The sequence below is a fragment of the Bufo bufo genome, chromosome 7 (genome assembly GCF_905171765.1).
Source record: "Bufo bufo chromosome 7, aBufBuf1.1, whole genome shotgun sequence".
Taxonomy (NCBI): domain Eukaryota; kingdom Metazoa; phylum Chordata; class Amphibia; order Anura; family Bufonidae; genus Bufo; species Bufo bufo.
In genome coordinates, this window is record NC_053395.1 from 214,846,242 (window position 1) to 214,863,447 (window position 17,206).

Below are 17,206 nucleotides of genomic sequence, written 5' to 3' on the forward strand. Positions count from 1 at the left end.
GTCTTAACTAGTACTATTCCTATCAGTTTAATCCCTGTTACGTCCCCTATCCGGGGACGTGTGTCGAATTGATTAACCATTGTCGAATTAACAAACCATTACGACATCCTGGAATAATTTAGTTCTGAGCTTTGTACTTGCTTTGTATTGGAATTGATGGGGATTTTTTTAATTGTCTGCATTATTTCTAATAAACTATTAAGAGACTTTATTATGATTTTTTTATTTTATGTATTAAAAACCCACCCATACAACTTAAATAAAATATATAAATTTATGTTTTTTCTATGAAAAATTATCCAGCCGATCGCTTTTGGTCTGATCATAATGAAGCAACGGCCTTATGGGGTGTGGCAACATTGCCAACACACTCATAGAGGTGATGATCGCTTCATTGTGATACGCAAGCCCCTTCACCACAACAAGGTAACGATCACGAAGGGGAATTGACACTTGTATGTGACTTTTTTTTTTGTTTTGTTTTTGCAGCCACAGTGCAGCACCAGAGGCCAGAAAAATTAGGCATGTACACATGCCTGAAAAATAATGTTATTGTTGCAGCCGCTGTTGTAGCAGCGGCCGGAAAAATTGATGTTTTCAAGGCAGAAAGGTGACTAAAACATTGCGGCTTGAACCCTAGTTGGTGGCGGAGAATTCACGAAAGTCATCCGGTATGCAGACATTAAATACAGCAGCCTGGGGACCATTTTGAGGCCAAGGCATGTCATCAGGCCTTTTGTTAGTCAAACGTATCCCCCACTGTCAGTCCCTTCGGGATCCATGCCTCATTTATCTTAATGAAGGTGAGGCAATCAACACTTTTTTGACCGAGACGACTTCTTTTGTCAGTGACAATGCCTCCTGCTGCACTGAAGGTCCTTTCTGACAGGACACTTGAAGCGGGCAGGCCAGAAGTTCTATCGCAAACTGGGATAGCTCAGGCCACAGGTCAAGCCTGCACACCCAGTAGTCAAGGGGTTCATCGCTCCTCAGAGTGTCGATATCTGCAGTTAAGGCGAGGTAGTCTGCTACCTGTCAGTCGAGTCGTTCTCTAAGGCTGGATCCCGAAGGGCTGTGGCGATGTGTAGGACTGAAAAATCTCTGCATGTCCTCCATCAACAACACATCTGTAAAGCGTCCTGTCCTTGCCGCCGTGGTCGTGGTAGGAGGAGGATTACTTTCACCTCTTCCCCTGTTAGATTCCCGTTGTGCTGTGACATCCCCCTTATAAGCTGTGTAAAGCATATTTTTTAGTTTTGTTTTGGAACTGCTGCATCCTTTCTGACTTTTGGTAATTTGGTAACATTTCCGCCACTTTCTGCTTATACCGGGGGTCTAGTAGCGTGGCCACCCAGTACAGGTCGTTCTCCTTCATCCTTTTTATACGAGGGTCCCTCAACAGACATGACAGCATGAAAGACCCCATTTGCACAAGGTTGGATGCCGAGCTACTCATTTCCCGTTCCTCGTCCTCACTGATGTCATTGACGGTCTGTTCTTCACCCCAGCCACGTACAACACCACGGGTCCCAGATAGGTGTTAACGGTATGAGTGGAGGCCTAGCCAGTGGCCACAATACAGTCTGTGTGGGCCTGACACACACTAGCTTGCAACTGTGATTATATCACAGAAAAATATTAAATAGAATTTTTTTTATCTGCGAGGTATTTGTGAGTGAGTGACACCCTGTAACGGTATAAGTGGAGGCCTAGCCAGTGGCCACAATACAGTCTGTGTGGGCCTGACACACACTGACTTGCAACTGTGATTATATCACAGAAAAAGATTAAATAGAATTTATTTTTATCTGCAAGGTATTTTCCGTCACACCCTGTATGAATGATGTGCACACAGTACTGTCTGTGACTGAGCCTGCAGCCTCTCACACACGGGCAGGCAACTGCAATATATATATATAAAAATAAAAAAAAAGCAGACTGATGTACCAGCCCTGAAAAGGGCTTTTTGGGGTGCTGTCCTTACAGCAGATGAGTCTGTGTACACAGAACACTGCCCTAGCTAACGCTTTCCCTATTGAATCAGCAGCAGCTACACTGTCCCTCCTCTCACTGAGAATGCAGATTCCGAATGAATCTAAAATGGATGCTGTCCAGGAGGTGGGAAGGTCTGGGAGGGAGGGTCTGCTGCTGATTGGCTGGAATGTGTCTGCTGACTGTGAAGTACAGGGTCAAAGTTTACTCAATGATGATGTATAGGGGGCGGACCGAACATCGCATATGTTCGCCCGCCGCGTCGAACGCGAACAAGCTATGTTCGCCGGGAACTTTTCGCCGGCGAACTATTCGGGCCATCTCTAGTAGCAGGTTGAATTCCCATTTACACTTGTTTGCATTGAAGAAGTTCTCAATCTTTTCTGCTCTTGTAAAATTTGTCCCGCAGTCGGATCTAAGTAACTTTACAGGTCCACGTATGGAATGAAGCAAGAACAGTCCACTGATTCTATAACTTCGATATGCACTGCGCGAATGTTCAAACAAGTGAATAGTGCAGCCCAACGCTTATTGTTAACGACTCCGCCATGAGTCTTAGGTGTAGCAACGGTCCAGGGGCCGAAAATATCTATGCCGACATTGGTAAAGGGTGGTTCAGCGCTTATTGTGAACAATGTCCAGCTCACCTGCTGCCTCTATCCCTTGTATCGACTTCCTTGATGCACGGAGACCTTGGTAAGACCGTGAAATAGTAGAAATAAAGCGATGAATCCAGCATCAAAGTTAACAAATGTTGTGGGTTCCTTTATTCAGTATAGTACAGATCCATACAGTGACAGCATCACCTCAGTGTTCCACGTGAACGTCTACGCGTTTCGAACAAACATGTTCTTAGTCGTGACCGATCAGAGATCCAACTGCCCGTGTCTATATAGGCTAGTCACAACCTCTCCTCCCACCACCAGGTGATAGCTAGAAGGAGCTAATTGCAGCACACCCAAGGCACAGCCAATAGGAACACCTGAAATTAACATTGGTGCAAAAATGACATCTATAAAAACCAAGTGGATGCACATAAAAATATATATATACTATTCGGACCCATGGGTCCCAATCAGGAATAATAGAACATGCCAGACATTGGCGAAAAAGTATATAGCTTCCTGAAAAAGCTGCATGGTCCGAATAGTAGTTTACAATGTTAAAAACAGAAAAATGCAATTTAGACATGGCGAAAGTATCCTCATAGCTGCTAATCTGGATGAAACAACACAATAGGAATATGTATAAAACACACCAGGAATGGACCAAATCCTAATAAAGATACATGAGTTCCTTCTTTAGGTTCAAACCATTCGGATGTCTTGTTTTTAATCGTAGAATCCAAAAGGCCTCCCTTTATATTAATCGCCTTTGGAAATCACCCCCTCGAATAGAGGGAAAAACTCGCTCGATTCCAAAGGCAGAAAAATTTCGTAAGCTCCTACCATGTATGGAAACAAAGTGCCTGGCAGCATTCGAAATATTGACATATGAAGAATTAGTGACATAATTCAAATGTTCGAGGATTCTATTTTTCAACCTTCTTGTAGTGCTTCCCACATAAAGGAGGTCCCACTGGGTAATCTGACATAATAATAAATTACCCCAGTAGTATTGCAATTTATATAAGATTTAATGGGGAAGGTTGAAATATGTTCTGAATCCTCGAAGATTTTGGTGGGGACAACATAGCCGCAAGTTTTGCAGGGATGACTGCCGCACCGTGTGAACCCGGTATATTTAAGCCAGGTATTGGTATAAGTTCTTTTCGAAGCTGATTTGAATAATGAAGGGGACAGGGATGAAGCCAGCGTGGGAGACCGTCTGGCTGCCACTCTGTAGCCATCCTGCAGTAAACCATGTAAAATATCGTCATCATATAAAATCGATATACATTCCGATACTACATGTTTGACCTGCTGAAATTGATTACTGTAGGTAAGAACCAAATTAGGTAGATTAATGCGATCTTTCAAACCCGCTGTATTTCCTTCCTTCCCTGCTTTGTCATTTCTCCCAAAAAGTAATGTCATACGATTTTTCGTCTGTGCTATTTTTTCAGCCCTCTTGATCATCCAGATGGGATAACCCCTTACTAGTAATCGTGATGTGATGAGTCGGCATTCCAATGTAAAGGCCGTATCATCACTACAGTTTCTTCTGGCACGCAACATCTCTCCTACCGGAATAGACTTAATAGTATGTATGGGGTGGTGGCTGTTGGCCCTCAGAATCGAATTCCCAGAAACTGACTTACGATAAGTAATTGTATGTATATTCGAACAGGGGATACCCTTGAGAGTTAAATCGAGAAAATTAATCATAAACCTGTCCTGCGAATAAGTAAATCTCAGATTGTAAGGGTTATCGTTGAGGTAGCGCATGAAATCAGGTATGGCAGGCACATCGCCGCTCCAAATAATGAGCAAATCATCGATGTACCTGCTATACCAATCCAATGCTGCTGCAAAAGGGTTATCCGTGGTATATATATACCTTTCTTCCCAATATGACATGGTTAAATTCGCAAGGGAAGGGGAAAATTTAGCCCCCATCGAAACTCCCCGTATTTGCAGAAAGAACAGGCCGTCAAAAGAAAAATAGTTATGAGTCAATAAAAAATCTGTAACTTCTATAACATGATCTATGTAATGTGACTCATGGCATCTGTACTTGTGCAAATGAAATTCTAATGCGAATAAAGCCACGCTGTGAGGGATAGAAGGGTAAAGCGATGAAACATCACTAGTGAGCCTGGTGATGCTGGAAGATCATTCTTTCTGGTAAAAACTTCTTAAGATGTCTCCAGTATCTTTAATATAACCTGGCGCTCGTTTGACAAGGGGCTGTAAAATCGCGTCTAACCACTCTCCTAAATTTTCGGTCAGAGAGCCTATGCCGGAGACAATAGGGCGCAGTGGGGGTGGGTTTAACCCCTTGTGAATTTTGGGTAAGGCATGTATGATGGGTGTTATGGGTGACTCCACCTGTAGGTACAAAAATTGTTTATGGCTAAAATAGCCTAAATCCTTGCCCTTATTTAAAAGAGCAAGGTATTGTGCCTGAAAATCGACAATTGGATCGTTTTTTTATTGTTTATAGGTGGAGGTATCCAGAACAATATCCATCATTTGTTGTTTATAAACCATTTTATTTAATATCACCACTGCGCCCCCCTTGTCTGCCATTTTTACAATGATGTTCTCTTTGTCTTTTAGTTCAAGAAGAGCATTTCTTTGGGATTTGGACAGATTGTTTCGTTGGGAGCTAATTTCTCTTTGGACAGAGAGAAGCCTTTTTTCGACTACCTCTTGGAAGAGGTCCATTTCTGGTGTACGTGAATTCAGAGGGTAGAATCGCGTGTTCCCGGTTCGAAAATCCAGAACCGCGGAAGTCGCAGTGCTACCATCATAATCTGACTGGAGCTCAATCAGATTAACTAAAGACAATTGTTCAGTAAAAGACATGCTAGTGAATTAATTACATTGTTGTGGTTGTGAGAGTTGGTTGGACATATTCTCAGACCCATGAAAATGTCTCTTGACCGTGAGGTTCAATAGATAAATTTATTGATGTCCATGAGGGTTGAAAATAAGTCAAAATCAGGGGTCAGAGCAAAATTCAAACCAAGTCTCAATATGTCAATTTGATTATCAGTTAACACTTCGTCTGACAGGTTAATAACTTCAAAATCATTGGCAGTCCCCACAATGGGGTTCATTTTTGTGATGCCGCGTGAACATAGTATGCGGCTTTTCTGTGTTTGCGGCCCCCTATTCTGGGTCGTTTTTTGAAATTTTATCACCTTTGCCTTTATTTTTTGATTTTTTGTAATACGAAATTTTGTTAGGCAGGATATCGGCTTCATGTTCAGTCGAGGGGTCATCATGTTCGGAATTAGATAGCAAATATTCGGATTCTGAAGAAAAGCTGACAGTCCGAGTTCTGGACAGAGACTTGTGTTTGTTTTTCGATTTTTTGAGGATAGATCTTGATGTATTGCGCATTTGCTCTCCTCCCCCACTCATATACCTGTTTGTGATGATAATCGTATAAGTCTCTCTGAAACTTTCTATGCTTAAATTCAGTTATACTTTCTTCAAGTTGACGAACAGAGGTGGCGATTTTTTGTTGTAGGGCTTCATACTCAGGGAGAGATTCATATTGTTTAAAATTCAATTTACACTCATCAATTTCCTTTTATAGGCCTGCTAGCTTGAGACCCTCCTGTTCGACAATCAGAGACATCAACTTAAGTGAGCAATCAGTGAGAGTGTGGTTCCAGTATTCCACAAATGAATCCGAAAATACAACGGTGGGGATCTTCTTAAGTCTTAAACCCCTGGGTATCATCGATTTTTCCAGATACTTGGTGAGAGTAGTATGGTCCCACCACAATCTGATTTCATGTAGTAGAAGTTTTTCCAATTCAAATGCCAGGTTGTTCATACCTATTTGACTTTGTATAGGCATGTCATCAGTGGAAAAAACCTGATCCGCTCTGATTTTGTGGTCAGGTGCAGATACGAAAGCCATGCTTAAATTTGCAAGAGGAACAATCTAGAGGTAAAGATGCTGTGATATACACACTGTTTTCGGATCCGACGGAACCAACTTTGGAAGGGGATAGGCAGAGAGACACGGAAAACTTCATATATGATTCGTATTGTGAACAATGTCCAGCTCACCTGCTGCCTCTATCCCTTGTATCGACTTCCTTGATGCACGGAGACCTTGGTAAGACCGTGAAATAGTAGAAATAAAGCGATTAATCCAGCATCAAAGTTAACAAATGTTGTGGGTTCCTTTATTCAGTATAGTACAAATCCACACAGTGACAGCATCACCTCAGTGTTCCAAGTGAACGTCTAAGCGTTTCGAACAAACATGTTCTTAGTCGTGACCGATCAGAGATCCAACTGGCCGTGTCTATATAGGCTAGTCACAACCTCTCCTCCCACCACCAGGTGATAGCTAGAAGGAGCTAATTGCAGCACACCCAAGGCACAGTCAATAGGAACACCTGAAATTAACATTGGTGAAAAAATTACATCTATAAAAATCAAGTGGATGCACATAAAAATATATATATATACTATTCAGACCCCTGGGTCCCAATCAGGAATAATAGAACATGCCAGTCTCTGAAAAACTTCAGAAAAAGCAAGACATTGGCGAAAAAGTATATAGCTTCCTGAAAAAGCTGCATGGTCCGAATAGCAATGGCCGGACTGAGGGGGGGCGGAGCCCCCTTTAGGGGAGGCCCCCATGACGGGGGTTTGGTTTAGTGAGCTGGGGGGGGGGGGAGTGGTCGGGCTAGGGGAGAGGGAGGGGGCTATGGCAGGGAGAAAGGTTAGGATAGGTTAGGTTGAGTGAGGGGGTGGAGTTAAGGGGTTAAATAGGCAGGGAAGAGGAAGGCAGGGGGCCATTTTGGGAAAGAGGAAAAGCTGAGTGTTAGCTTACCGGAGAGATGCAGCAACTGGAAGCCATGATCGGTGAATTGTGGGCAGCGGCGGAGGTGAGGGGCCCAGCGTGGGCCCAAGAGCAGATTCAGCTGCTGCTGAGGGGGCCGGGTGAGGTGTCCGTTTTGCCTCACTCACCTGTTTTACGGCCGCGGCGGGCAAGGCCACCGGCGCGCCTTTCTCCATCGGCTTCCCCCCCTCGGGCTCAGCGCCGTATTAGGAGCCCCTCGCGGGACCCTCCACGTTGGGTGCCGCCGACACCAGCTTCCTCCAGGCCCCGACGTGGGAGGAATCCTAAATGTAGGCGGAGCCTAGTGGGTGGCCGGGCCCGGCCATCTACTCCTGCAAGCGGCGACGGCGTGGGAGCGGGACCGGTTACGGCGGGCGCCTCTGTAAGGCAGAGGCAGCCCCTCGGCGTGGGAGGTCAGGCGTACAGCGCGGGGCTGATGCAGGTGGATCCGTCGGTGGCAGCAGGCCCCAGGAGGCAAGCAGCGCGAGAGGCTCCGCCCCCAGGAGCAGTTCCAAAGCGACCGTTAACCCCGGCGTCCCTGGTCTGTGTGGAGCCAGGGGACAGGAGTCGGCCGATACCAGGAGATGTCAGGAGGTCCGGGCTGTGGAGGGATCCTGCTGCACCGCGCGTTCCTGCCCTGCCAGGAGGCAGGGTGAGGATGAAGGTTCCAGCTTCATGGTCTATCCTGGAGAGGACGTCCCTGGTCCCAGCGGGTCCAGGGGACAGAGGGACGGCGACGGCGTGACGCAGAGGAGAAATCTTCAGGAGTCAGGACTTGCGGCTGATGGGAACACAGCGCCCAGGCAGCCAGGTGAGATTGCATGGGGACCACTTGCGCAGGTAGTGCAGGGTGTGGGGGCTGGGGTGGGGGGTGTCTCCCAGTTAGAGTTGAGTAAGGGCCTGGGGCAATTGTTGGGGGGTTTGGCAGGGTTGGTTGCTAGTTGGGGGTTGAGTAGGGGGATGCCGTTACAGGCCTGGGGCGTGCACGGTTTGGCTGCGAGTGCAGGGTCATCGGGGGAGCAGCAGCGGGGTTGCCGTATGTGGGGGTGTCAGTGCAGACGCAGGCGGGAGCGGAGGGGGAGGAGGATTCCGTTCGGGTGGATGATAAGGCGAAAGGGGAGGTTTATGTTTGCTTTGAGGGCCCGTTGGGAGCGCATTTGAAGTCGGAGGTGAGGGAGAGGATTTGGAAGGGGGAATATGTGGAGATATTTTCCCTGCTTCCTTTGGAGCGCTTCAATTTGGATAGGGTGCGAAGGGAGGATGGTAAGCGGGAGGAGGAGAAGAAGCGCCGTTATAGGTTAATACCGAGGACGTTCGCAAGCTGGTTGCAGGCGTTCGCGATATTGGCGAGTGTGATTGGGGAGAAGACGCCGGAGGCTTGTTCGGGGTTGTTTTGTTATTTGGACGCAATCGGTGAAGCGTATCGGGTGTATGGGGGAGTGGCGTGGTTGCGTTACGATGAACAGTTCCGGCAGCGGAAGGTGGTTCACCCTGAGATGCGGTGGGACCATAAGGATATTGCCTTGTGGCTGAAGGTTTACGGCCCCAGTGCGTTCGGGGCAGCCCTTTCGTGGGGAAGGTAGTAGTGGGGGGACGGGCAATACAGCGGTTGCCTCAGCGAGGGGACTGTGTTTTGCCTTCAATGAAGGCAACTGTAGGTTCGGGGCTAAGTGTAAATTTAAGCACGAATGCTCAGGCTGTGGAGGGAATCATGGGGCAGTGAGGTGTTTTAAGGGAGGCAAGCAGAGAGGGGGGGATGGTTTTGGAAAAGGGGGTGACGCCGGTTCGGCTGGAAAGAATGCAACCGTACTTAGATAGGTACCCCAATAGGGAGGCGGCAGGTTTGTTGGTTCTGGGTTTTGCGAAAGGGTTTCGAATTCCATTCGTGCCGGGGGAGGCGGTGTTGCTCAGGAAGAATTTGCGGTCTGCTAGGGAGCATCCGGAGGTGGTGGGGGAGAAGTTGGGGAAGGAGGTGATGCTTGGGCGGATGGCGGGTCCGTTTTTAGAGCCACCTGTTTGAAATTTGCGGGTGTCACCGTTGGGGGTTGTACCTAAGAAGGAGGCGAATAAGTTTCGCCTGATCCATCATCTGTCGTTCCCGAGGGGCTCCTCGGTCAATGATGGTATTGACCCGGTGGTTTGTTCTGTAGTATATACATCGTTCGACGCAGTTGGGTGAGGCGTTTTGGGGCGGGGGCATTAATGGCAAAGACGGATATTGAGGCGGAGTTTAGGTTGTTGCCGGTTCATCCGGAGTGTCAGCATTTGTTGGGATGTTTTTGGGATGGGGGGTTCTTTGTGGATCGTTGTTTACCCATGGGGTGTTCGCTGTCGTGCGCCTACTTCGAGATTTTCAGCTCGTTTTTGGAGTGGGCGGTTGTGGACTCATCAGGTTGTGAATCGCTGATTCATTACCTGGACGATTTATTGTGTATTGGTCCCCCGGGGTCGCCGGTTTGCGCGTTGTTGTTGGCGACGTTGAGCTCGATTTTTTTGAAGTTTGGGGTTCCGCTGGCGGAGGGTAAGACGGTGGGGCCGGTAACGGAATTGAGTTTCCTTGGCATAGTGATTGATGTGGTGAGGATGGAGTGTCGGTTGCCGTGTGATAAGCTGGAAGATCTGAAAGGTTTGGTGGCTAGGGCGATTCGGACAAAAAAGTTGCAGTTGAGGGAGCTTCAGTCGCTGTTGGGAAAGCTTAATTTCGCTTGCCGGATAATGCCCATGGGGCGAGTGTTCTGTAGGCGGTTGTGTGCGCGTAGGCGACCGGGGGGTGGTGGCTCCGCATCATTATATTCGGTTAGGGAGGGAGCTGCGGGCGGACTTACAGGTTTTGAGTTCTTTTCTGGACCAGTACAACGGTCACTCGCTGTTTATGGGGGGAGTTGTTGAGGCTTTTGATTTTGAGTTATTCACTGATGCGGCGGGGGGTTCAGGTTTTGGAGCGTTTTGTGGAGGTCAATGGTGCGCTGGGGTGCGGCCAGCTGTTTGGGTGGAACGGGGCTGGGTGAGGAATTTAGCTTTGTTGGAGTTGTTCCCTATTTTGCTGGCGGTTGCGTTGTGGGGAGAGTGGTTCCGGGACAGAAAGGTTCGTTTTCACTGCGACAATATGGGGGTAGTTCAAGCGATAAATGGGCTGTCGGCATCGTCACCATTGGTGGTGCGGCTGCTGCAGCGGTTAGTGTTGGAGTGCTTGTCGCTTAATGCTTGGCTTGTAGCGGTACATGTGCCAGGGGTAGACAATTGTATTGCTGATGCCCTTTCTCGTTCGCAGTGGAATCGTTTTCGGCAGTTGGCTCCGGAGGCGGATGCGGTTGGATTGGAGTGTCCAGCTTGCCTGTGGGAGCTGTTGGAGGAGCATTGATGGGGCTTATTCGGGCGTCATTGGCTCCGGGTACGTGGGATACGTATATGAGGGCTTGGAGGGCCTGGGAGGACTGGTGTGCCGTTTTGGGAGAGGGGATGGAGGAGCCGGAGTTGGCTTTGTTAATGTTTTTGGCTCATGGTAGGGAGCAGGGTTGGTCGGTTAGCAAGCAATGGCTGGACTGAGGGGGGGCGGAGCCCCCTTTAGGGGAGGCCCCCATGACGGGGGTTTGGTTTAGTGAGCTGGGGGGGGGAGTGGTCAGGCTAGGGGAGAGGGAGGGGGCTATGGCAGGGAGAAAGGTTAGGATAGGTTAGGTTGAGTGAGGGGGTGGAGTTAAGGGGTTAAATAGGCAGGGAAGAGGAAGGCAGGGGGCCATTTTGGGAAAGAGGAAAAGCTCCCACCCACCCTTCCCCTTTTTGCTGGTTTGGAGTTCAAGGGATCGGGGTTGTGGTATTGGGAGGTTTGTGGGGATTGGTTTTGTCACGGCGGCTTGTGGCGGTGGGGGGGGGTCCTTGGAGTTGGGCACGGTGGAATCTGAGGACAATTGGGGGGCCCCACGGTGGGTGCTGGACTCCCAGGTGGACCGAGCGGTTGTGGTGAATCGAGGGGGGGTCATTCGGTGGTGCCTTTGAGCTAGGCGTTACGGCTGGAGGCAAGAATGGCTCACCCCGGTTCGACAGCTCGATGTTTTTGGGGCTTCAAGGACCTTCCCCCATTGGGATTTACAGTATTATGTTATGTTATGGTTGTAATTGTTATTTAATAAACGGCTGCTGTGGCCATTACATTTCAAGTTGGTGGTCCGAGTTTTTATTGGGATTGGGGCTCTGTGGCGGGGAGGTGTAATGGTGATTAAAGGTGTAAAAGAAGGGTATGAAGGTAAATGGAAGGTGAACGTAGATAACCAATACCCTCGTCAAGTAGTTTACAATGTTAAAAACAGAAAAATGCAATTTAGACATGGCGAAAGTATCCTCATAACTGCTAATCTGGATGAAACAACACAATAGGAATATGTATAAAACACACCAGGAATGGACCAAATCCTAATAAAGATACATCAGTTCCTTCTTTAGGTTCAAACCATTCGAATGTCTTGTTTTTAATCGTTGAATTCAAAAGGCCTCCCTTTGTATTAATCGCCTTTGGAAATCGCCCCCTCGAATAGAGGGAAAAACTCGCTCGATTCCAAAGGCAGAAAAAGTTCGTAAGCTCCTACCATGTATGTTAATATTTCGAATGCTGCCAGGCACTTTGTTTCCATACATGGTAGGAGCTTACGAACTTTTTCTGCCTGTTTTCTACATGTTTGTTCGAAATGCGTAGACGTTCACTTGGAACACTGAGGTGATGCTGTCACTGTATGGATCTGTACTATACTGAATAAAGGAACCCACAACATTTGTTAACTTTGATGCTGGATTCATCGCTTTGGTTCAGTGTTTAATCTGTCTTTTGGAAGCTCTGCTATCTGTTGATTTAGATGTTTTCCTCTTAGTTTTTGGCACTTGATGCATTTATGGAGTATGGAGGATATACATCTTTTCATCCCAACTATCCAGAAACCACCAGACCTTACTGTTCCCTCTGTGAAGTGATGGCCTTGGTGTTGCACTTGCTCATGGTAATGTCTGACTAGCAGAGCATTAATGTGGTGACATTCTGGAATGATGAGGGGATTTTGCTCTTCACTCATAACTAGGGTTGAGCGAACCCGAACTGTAAAGTTCGGGTTCGTACCGAACGTTAGGATTTCTGGAGCCCGAACCCGAACATTTCAGTAAAAGTTCGGGTTCGGTGTTCAGCGCCTTCTTGGCGCTTTTTGAAAGGCTGCAGAGCAGCCAATCAACAAGCGTTTAACTGTGTGCCCTTAGAAGCCATCACAGCCATGCCTACTAATGGCATGGCTGTGATTGGCCAGTGTAGCATGTGACCCAGCCTCTATATAAGCTGGAGTCACGTAGCGCTGCACGTCACTCTGCTGTTACTAGTGTAGGGAGAAGATGCTGCTGGACTTGTGATTTCAGGGAGAGAATAGGACTGAATCTTTGTTCAAAACGTGAATCTAACTCAGCGATCTACATACATTTTGTTGTGTGGGTGCAGGGCACAATTTTTTTTATCCTGCCCTGACCCTAGTGACCGGAAAAAAAAAAACTTTTATAAGTCAGTTAGGTGGGCGGCGGCGGCCATTTTATGCAAGCTCAGTGCACCAGCACTGCATCTGAGCTTTTGTGACATTGAAATCCAAGCTTGAAAAACAGCACTAATATTCTGATTGTAAAAAATCACCCTTTTTTGGCAATATACAACATCTGGTGCATTTGCAGCATTAGTCTGTGCAATTTAAGCTAGAAATACAGCCATAATTTTCTGGGTTTTTAAAGACACACTTTTTGATGAGCCCCTGACTGTTTAAGTAAGGGGGTCGTGGACTTCTGAGACCCCCCCTTCTCCTCTTGTGTGGCTTCCACCCCACCTGAAAAGGATTTGAGCTGGTTCGGCTCTGCTACATGGGGAGCTTTTTGGCAGGAAGGGGTTAACACAGCCCTGTGCTTAGCCTGCCACTCCCCTTTCCTTCCACGTGCTGCAGGAGTCAACCCCCCTCTGCTTTAAGTGTTTTCCCCTCCCGTTTATCTCCCTCTTGACGGGCTTTCAGGTACCTGGCTCAAGATGTCCGCAGGAGACCCTCTGATGGCTGCTCCTCTGGCGCGTTTTGAAGTGGAGGGAGATGGCTGGTTGCGTGCGCTTCTGCATGAGCCTATTCAGCAGCACCAGCCTTCTCCAGCCCTGCTCCCTCCTGTGATCTCTTCTCCTCCCCTGCCCCCTCCTCCACAGAGGAGCATGGCTGCGATCCCAGCAGTAGGGAGCCAACGTTCCGCCCACCCCACTTGTCCTCCTAAGCGATTGGGACATAGTCCCCCTGGCAGGGTGCATGCCATTTTACATAAGGGATGCACGGCCATCGCAGCACACCTTACAGGCTCCGCCCCCTCCTTTTCCTGTGTCTCACTCTTCCCGCGCTTTGAAGAGCACATTGCTGCCAGCTATGGGTGCTCAAAATAGTTCTTCCTCTGCCCCCGGCCCCCCCCCCCCCGGCAGCAGCACAAACGCATATCATGCCACCTAACCCCACTCTACCCCAGGGATCCCCTAGTGTTGGACCTGACCCCACTGAGATATATGTGGATGCAGCTGAGCCTCCTACAGACCCAGTAGCTGCCAGCCCCATGCGTTTACAGACGCCCGCCCCTTCCCAGACCCACCATGCCATGTCACGGAGACGTCGTCGGAGATCTCCCTCCTCCTCTTCAGAGGGTTCCAGGAGGCGGAGTCATCACTATTCGCATAGGCGCCAGTCCCGACGCCGCTCCAGGGATTCCGGGAGAAGTCGGCGCTCCAGGTCCTCGCGATGGCGCTCCCTGTCATCTTCGGACGTTTTGTCGGGCGCATCCGGGGAGCCTGGTTCAAGATCACATCCTGGATGTTCACGCCGTGAGCCTCATCACCTCTCCAGGGCCTCCAGCCTGGTCTCTCAACCTCCCCGGACAGATCAGCCTACAGCTACGGTTACAGTGCCAGCTCCTCCATGGCCTGCTACCGGTGAGTTTCCATTTACAGGGGCTTGGGGGGTGAGTTCCGGTGGGCCAGAGGTTGCGGCGGCCCTTAAGGTAATTCTTGACAAATTGCAACCTTCCTCTCCTCAGCCTACTATGCCTACTGCGAAACCCTCTTTGGTCCAGGCAAGCATTCATAAGGATTCCATCTTTTGCAGTGTTAGTCCTTTAGGGGCACATTTGGAGGAGGAGATTAAGGAGAAAATTTGGCAGAACCAGTATGTGGACATTTGGTCTTTAGTCACCGTGGATCAGCATACGCTGGATAAAGAGCAATGTCCGGCTGAGAAACCATTTGTACGTCCACGGGTCGCAAAGACCATGAACACCTGGCTTCCGGCCTTTTCAGTTCTGGGCTTTGTTATGGGTCAGCGTCATCCTGAATGCTGCTCTGAGCTCTTTTTATATATGGACACCATTTAAAGCGCTTACAAATCACATGGTGGTTCCGCATGGTGGAGGTATGACGAGGAATTCCGCCGGCGCCTTGCCCTCCAACCCGATATCGAATGGGTGGTTATGGCTGCTGATGTGTGGTTGCGGTTGATGGTGTCACAGCGGCCCCCCTTTCCCAGCGTGGCCACTGGTTTCAGTCAGGGATCAGTGGCCGTGTGTCGCCCGGGAACATGTTGGCTGCTTAATGAGGGACATTGCAAGTTTGCCGGGCTCTGCAGATTTAAGCATGAATGTTCTGCTTGTGGCGACCTACATTCAGCATCCCGTTGCCCCCGCCCCCAATCCAAAAAACCTTCTTACCACAGTGATCCAAAGGACCCCAGTGACCGTAGTAGAGATGGGGCCTTGGTTAGACCAGTACCCCAATAAACAAGCTGCATCTCAGCTTAGTTTTGGATTTACGTTTGGGTTTTTCATTCCTTTTGTTCTTGGCCATGTCCCAATTTTTTCAGAAAATCTTGCATCAGCAAAAGAACACCCCTCGGTTCTCCGTAAAAAAGTAGCGAAAGAAGTAGTGATGGGTAGAATCGAAGGCCCCTTTATTTTTCCCCCTTTTATAATCTTCGGATTTCGCCCTTGGGCGTGGTACCCAAAAAAGAACCGGGTAAATTCCGTTTGATTCACCACCTTTCCCACCCAAAGGGCACCTAGGTGAATGATGCGATCTCCCCTGAGGATGCCTCAGTTTCCTATGTGTCCTTTGACAAGGCCGTTTCCCTTGTCAGAGCCGCTGGTCAGGGTGCTTTGTTGGCAAAATCAGATATTGAGTCGGCCTTTCGCCTCCTTTCGGTTCACCCAGATTGCTATCACCTGTTGGGTTTTGTCAGTCAAGAAGGCCACCCTCCTCGAGGTCCAATCCCTCCTTGGTTTGTTGGTTTTCGCTTGTCGGATAATGCCTATGGGGTGAGTTTTTTCCCGCCGTCTTTCTCTTGCTACCCGTGGTGCCACTTCTCCGCAGCACCACATTCGCATCACCAGCTCCTTTAAAAGCAGATTTACGGTTATGGCAGGTTTTCCTTTCTTCCTATAACGGTCACACCTGCTTTATTCTGGGCAAGTGCACCAATACGGAACTGTCCTTATTTACAGATTCCTCAGGTTCCTGTGACTTTGGAGCCATTTCTGTTTCCGATTGGTGAGCCGATTTTTGTTTCTGAAGCTTCGTCACGGTTGAGATTTGGGGCCCTAGATTGGCTAACCGGCATGTTTGTTTTTGGACCGATAACCTAGGTGTCGTTCATTGTATTAATGGTTTGTCCACGACTTCCTTGCCCTTTCTCAGTCTTTTGCGGCATCTAGTGTTACGTTGTCTGGAGTATAATGTCTTTTTCAGGGCCCAGCATGTCCCTGGCGCCTCTAACCTTACTGCTGATGCTCTTTCTCGGTTTCGTTGGTGTCTGGTAGAGAACAGTTGATGCCCTTACTGTCTTCCTCAGTGACTCAGGCGACCTGGAAAGCTCACGGTAGGGCGTGGGGGGAGTTTCTTTCCCTTGGTGGGGACCGGGACCTGTGGAGGGATGAGGTACGCCTGCAGGTTTACGATTGAACTGTTATTGCGCTTGCGCTCCTTAGGTGTTTCTGCCGCTGTTGCCCAACGTAGGCTGTCTGGGGTTTCTTTTCATTCCCGTATTCTTGGTTGGCCTGATGTTACGAAAACATTTATAATTACCCAAGCCCTTCGGGGTTGGCGTAGAGAATTTGTACGAACTGAATGCCGGCGCCCAGTTTCTTATCAGCTTCTTTGTAAACTTATTTCTGCTTGTCAGGTGGTTTGCAGTTCCCCTTTTGAAATGGCTCTTTTATCCACTGCATTTAGCCTTTCCTTTTTTGGTGCCCTCCGGGTGGGCGAATTGTCGTTCAGGTGGACTCCTTCCCTCGGATATAGCACTAGGTAATGGGTCAGTGCGTATTAGAATCCATCGCTCTAAGACTGATGTTTTCGGCGGTAGGGGTGCATGGATTCCCCTTCACCAGGTTCCGGGCTTAGCATGTCCGGTAAGCTTGATACACCAGTACATGCAGATACGCCCAGACGGGTTTAATTTGTTGGTCCATCAGGACCTTTCTCCTCTTACAAAATTTTAGTTTAGTTCCCTTTTTAAACGATGCTTGCGACATGCGGGCGTTGATGCTGGTTCGTATGGCACTCATTCTTTCCGTATCGGTGCTGCTAGAGCTGGCCTTTCCGAGGCTGTGGTTATGCGGATTGGGAGATGGCGCTCCACTTGCTTTGCAACTTATATCCGCCCTGATCTATTATTAAAAAAAAAAAAAAAAAACAATACAAACATATTCTTGGGCAGCA

The 17,206-nt window shown here is 48.5% G+C and overlaps 1 protein-coding gene across 2 annotated transcripts in view; it reads right to left on the bottom strand.

The window, feature by feature from the left end:
• The window catches only part of LOC121008100 (histamine N-methyltransferase B-like), a 261,257-nt gene that overhangs the window by 97,136 nt on the left and 146,915 nt on the right, over positions 1–17,206 (bottom strand). The window contains exon 1 of one of the 2 annotated variants that reach the window (XM_040440447.1): positions 13,492–13,770. The exons of the other annotated variant lie outside the window; for it this stretch is intronic. The gene's annotated coding sequence lies outside the window, so the exon portion shown is untranslated. Of the gene's footprint in view, positions 1–13,491; positions 13,771–17,206 lie in introns of those variants that run through there. 2 annotated transcript variants of the gene reach the window in all.